This window comes from Pteropus vampyrus, unplaced genomic scaffold, assembly GCF_000151845.1.
Source record: "Pteropus vampyrus isolate Shadow unplaced genomic scaffold, Pvam_2.0 Scaffold13, whole genome shotgun sequence".
Classification (NCBI taxonomy): Eukaryota; Metazoa; Chordata; class Mammalia; order Chiroptera; family Pteropodidae; genus Pteropus; species Pteropus vampyrus.
The window spans coordinates 11,582,254-11,588,011 of NW_011888794.1; positions in this window are offsets into that span (position 1 = coordinate 11,582,254).

Here is a 5,758-nt window from a genome sequence, read left to right on the forward strand (position 1 = left end):
AGGGAAAAAACAATATCTTGAAAATTAGTTTATGCCTAGACTTCCAAGATTAAATTAGGTACCTACTCTACTTAGACATTTAGTTTAATATCTATGAAATCTGTATTCCCTTTGTATTACTTGCTAACAAATAACAAAAACAAGGAGCTTACAAATGTATTCACTGAAAACAAATATAACAGGGGCAAAAAGAAAGTTCTTTATATTCTGTCCACCTCCAACTCCAAGGATCCATTCAGTGAGTATTTAGACTTTTTAAAAATATTTTATGACTTGCCTCTTAGAATATGGTCACCTTTTCACCCAAGATTCACTTTGGAATCACTGATTCATTGTGATATTTTTTAAAAGAATTCTTTCTTTTAATTGTGTGCTATGTTCACACTTGGGTTTTTTGTATCTCTGAACTTATCACTAAAAGACCTTTGTAATAGTCTTTCAAAATTAATGAATCAAATGCTTATAAGCCCATGGATTTCTGAAGCATATTTTTAAAAGGCCAAGCTTTAAAAGTCAAGGCTGATAAGAAAGAGGATCAACTAAGTGCTATAGCCAATAATCCAACCCACTCCTCAATGCTTCTGAATTTAAAATTAGAAATGTTTCACTACACCTGAATTACTTGAATTACTTTGAATCAGATAAGTAATTCCAATAGATCAACCTTGGAGATAATCTTCTAACTTTAAATTTAGACTCACTGAAATGTCTGCTCTCCTCAAAATATCATTTTACAGGTTAGAGATGTCCATACAGATCAAGGAGCTTTAGGATGAGAAGCAGGTGAGGTATGTTACTTTGCATGCATAATATAAACTTCATTCACTTCCCAGAGTTTCGCATTTTTATGCAGTTATACAGTTAAAAGATAATTCAAGGGACTCTTCATTACACTTGTATCACTCTAAAGAGAAATTGTAGAAATAGCAGTTAATGTAGTATGATGCTAGTGGAGAAAACTAATTAGCTTAGGTCAGAGGATAAAAAAAAGCAGGATGGTAAGCAGTCATTAAACATTAAAAGAAAGAGAGAGAGAGATTCCACGAAGCAAGAGATCAAAGGAATAAAACTCAGGCTGAGGTAAGTTTGTCCCTTACACAATTCCTCTTCGTTCAATGCAACATGAAAAATTCAATTAACTAGAAAGGACTTTACTTTATACCCATCACACTCATCATTTCCACCCTCCAATGACTTATCGAATTCAGGTAAATAAAAGTCATAATTAATGTGGAAGTAGAGTACAGGACCACAGTTTTTTTTAGGGATCATGCAATGTCACAATCGGTTAGAGATGTTAGTTCACACTTTGAGATACCCCGCTAGTGAGTACCCATGGGTAAAACAACAAAAGTGCAAAGTGATGTAAATAAACTTAGGGAAGAGCAAATCAGACAAAGACAGGGGTAAAATGGACATGTAGGACAATCTCCTGTAATGTATAAAATCTATTATTAACCTACTTAGTAGGCTAGGTATAATCTTCAAAGATTATATCAAAGAAACAAAATCCTACTGTCAAATGGTTAAAAGTTGGAGATCTTATTTCTACAGTTTACAAAAAAATAATAGTCTGCTACAGCACAGGTGATATGCAAAGTTGATAATTCCAGTTTCTGTGTAAACAAAGTAAAACCAGGAAGTTTTTGTTGACGCTTCACATAGCTTTTACTCTTTCATTGGCCCTTGGACGCTCATGATCCTCAGAGACCTCTGCACCCACTTTGTACCTTCATACCATTCCTCATCACTGCAGCTTCACATGTAGCCTCAGTTTACCTCATTATATGTTATGCTCATTATAACAACACTCTGCCTTCAAAACAGGACTCCTCTTTGTCCCATTTCTCAGATGAAGGCCCTTTTCTGGGCTAGTTCAAGTGCATTAATCTGAAAAAAATTCATTCACACTAATAATGATCAATCACGGGCTAATGGGTCACCTCATTTGAAAATAGATAGCCATTGTAACATCTGGTATATCCAGCCATTATCTTAATTTGAGGATTACTGAATTAGTTTCAGACACCGCATTAGATCATATAAGTTAAAGTAAGAAGGTGATTAATAAGTTTTCAAAGGACATTTCAAGTAAGAGGTAAAACAGAGCAGAGTAAAATAAAATGTATTCAAACATCCTGCTTCAAAACTCTGAAATATAAAAACAGTTCATAGGCACACCATTTGGGATATGGTTAATAAAATCCAAGAAACTTTGAAAACACCTCTATTTACTCAGACGTGAAGTCAGTTTTTCACAAAAGCCACTTCTGTAACTAGTTATAGCATCTCTATAATTCACAAACACTTAACAAAAATAATCTCAGCTTTAAAAAAGTCTATGTTTACATCTGTGGGATTCATGAGGATGAATTCCTACTAATGAATATGTTCAGAAACCAGATATTTGAATATAAATATTTTTAACGGGAAAATTTTATTTCCCGTTAAAAGTATTATTTCCACAATCTTTACTTTGATCCAAGAGATGAGGCAAAACCAAGCAACACATAGAGATCTGAGATCCAGAATTCACTGCCACAGAGGTGAATAACAAACAAAAAATAATGCTAATGAAGTTATACATTTCCATTATTAGTTAAAACTTTTAAAATAATTGAAAATTGTATCAGCTGATGAATATTTTTACTCAAAACATGTTTTAGAATTGATGTACTGTGTTTATAGACTACCTTTTATAAGTTTTCTAAAACTGTATTGAAAAGAAGCTATTAGTAATAAATTCTATGTAAATACATAAGAAATAATAATTATTTGAGGAATTATAAAAAAAATGGGAAGAAATCTAAACCTACAGTCAATTTTCAGAACATCTGTGTGAGGGTAAAGGCCACACTTCTTTGCCTAAATTAGGGCTTTTAAATTTGCTTTCACTGTAGCTTTGTTATGTGGCCCTCTTTTTCACTGAATCTGTAGAGATTTTGGAAACAATATTTAAATGGTAATATAAAAATCTAAATAACATGTTGATAAATATATATTTACACTAAATAATTGAACAAACAAGGTATTTTAAGTTAATTGGTACTTTACATGAATAAAAATGCTTTTAAACCTTTTTGTTTGACTAAGCCTTTCCAGTGTTTTTGTTATGAATGTATATATATATACACACACACACACACACACACACACAAGTAAATAAAATCCAATCTTTGATTTAAAAAAATCTCCATGAAAACAGGTGACTCTGCTTGAGCTTTGTGGGCAGGATTTACTTATGAGAAATAGTCAGACCCTTTTAAAACTTCATAATAGCAGTAATCTCTTCAGCAATGGTGGCCGTTAGACTTATGAAAGTATGTTCTTTAAGCTTCACTAACTGGGAGAGACTGTATCTTGAAACTTTTAATGTTTAAATCAATTGTATTAATATAAATGTTTTTATTATGATTGAGAAAATTAATTCAAACTGTAGCTCCTGTATGATTCATAATGAAAAGTAAATATATAGTTCAACCTAGAAATATCACATGGTGAACATTTTTAAAATACGCCTAGTCTTCAAATTAAAATTGTAATTATCATTTTCGGAGGCAGGCAGGCAGGAAGAGAGAATATTAGCCATTGTCATTAATAGGCACAATGCTTTTCACAATTTGAATAGACCCAAGGAAAGTACAATAAAATATATTTTATTTCATTTTGAAGTGAAAGTAAAACCATCTCATTAAGAGAATCATGCTATAATGACTAGAGAACAATGGTGCCTACGAAAGTCTATTGGGAGCAAAGGCCATCCTTAATAGACACAAAGTAAGTACATTACTGAAGTGATGAATTTTCTGTCATACATTTTTAATTAAAGCCAGTGTTGTCACTAAGGAAGTTATTTCTTCGAGTCGCTTACTAAGTATCAAAAGTTCTTTGAATAAAGAATCGTAGACAGAAATAAGGATGATCATGATATATGAACACCATCACAGAATGATACAGCTAAAAAGAATATGAAGGATGTTCTGACACAATATTTTTATTACTTCTGCCTATGAAGGGACCCATGTATTTGGGGGGAAAGAAAACAGTTTTTAAAATTTTGTCTTTTAGACAAAATAGCTTGTCTTTTAGACAATGTCTTGATACTCGTTATAATGTCATTAAGAGTAAGGTAAGGCACCTAAGAAATTGCCCTGTTATTTATCTGCACAATTTACAAAGGAAAAAAACCTTCTACCTGATCAAAAATGTCCTAAGTCAATGAGGAGAAAGAAGGATCCAATTCACTTTCAGACATTTAATTTTCACCTACCTCTATACAAATTTTTTTTACCCCCGGCTTTATTGAGGCCTAATTGCCAAATAAAATTACAAGATATTTAAAGTCAGGATGTGATAACTTAATATATGCATATACTGTGAAAGGATACCCCCGCTGAGTTAATTAACACATCCATCACCTTACGTATTTACCTTTTTTGGGGAGAGGGAGTAAGAAGTTTCATTCTCTCAGCAAATTTTAATTACAAAAAACAATGTAGTCACATTAGATGCTCAGACCTTATTTGTTTTAAAAATTGCAATTTTGTACCCTTTTACCAACTCTACTTCCCTAGCCCCTGGCAACTATTTACCTACTCTATGTTTGTAGGAGTTTGACTTTTTTTTTTTTTTTTTTCAAGGTATTTGTCTTTCTCTGTCTGGTTTACATTTTCTAAACCTGCATATTCAAATTAAACTTGCCTACCTTTTTCCTTAAAATTATCTCACATTTCAAACTACCTACTTTTCCATTAGCAAAGCCCCTGCCCCTCATGTACAGACTATGTAAAGCAATAGTCATCAACTCCTGAGCATCATCAAACTTTATATCCTGACCTCCCTATTTCTGTTAATGCATTACCATTCTCTCAATCATTTGTGTACAAAAACTCAGTCATATTTATTTCTGTATCTCTTATATACAATCCATTGTCACTATTTAATTTTCCTACTGTTTTCTCTCTTTCCTTTTTTCATATTTTCATTGCCAACAACATAATTATTACTCCATTATTAAACTATTATAGTAGTTTTTTGATTGGCTCTCTGCTGCCAGTTCCCTGATGCCAATCTGTCCCCATCCAATTTATTTTAGATAATACTACCAAACAAACGATCACAATATCCTATTGTCACCAAATTACTGCTCTGGCCAGCATGTCTCAATTGCTTAGTCCTTCAGCCTATAGAATAAATTATTAAATACTTCGAATGTATTCAAGATTCATGATATGGTCCTTCTTTATCATGTTTTTAACAAAAACTAATAAACCTCCTCAAATTCCCCCAAAATAGTTTGATGCTACTGCATATCCATGAATGTATGTCAGTTTCTTTCTTTTCTCCTCTGCCTATAAAATTCTCCATATGTTTAAACTCTCTGCAAATCTTTCCATGTCCATCACAGATCACGTGGACCATTTCCATTCTCTGAATTACCATTTTTTCTCCGTAGTGCCCAATTATTTCAGTACCCACGTATACTAACTTAAAGAGCATTGCGTTCTATTTGCACGTGTTACCTTTCCATCACAATCATCAACTTAAGGTAGACCGAATATCTTATTTTTCATTGTATTCTCCATAGCATCTATACAATATTTTAAATAGTGGAGACTCTCTATTGTTATGATTATGGGTATGATTATTTTAACTTACTGCTTCAAGGGTTACTGTAATTAATGATGATGGATATTCAGTTATAGGACACTGATATTATGAGAAGCTCTAGTTACTGTTGAAGATAAAGGTGAGGATT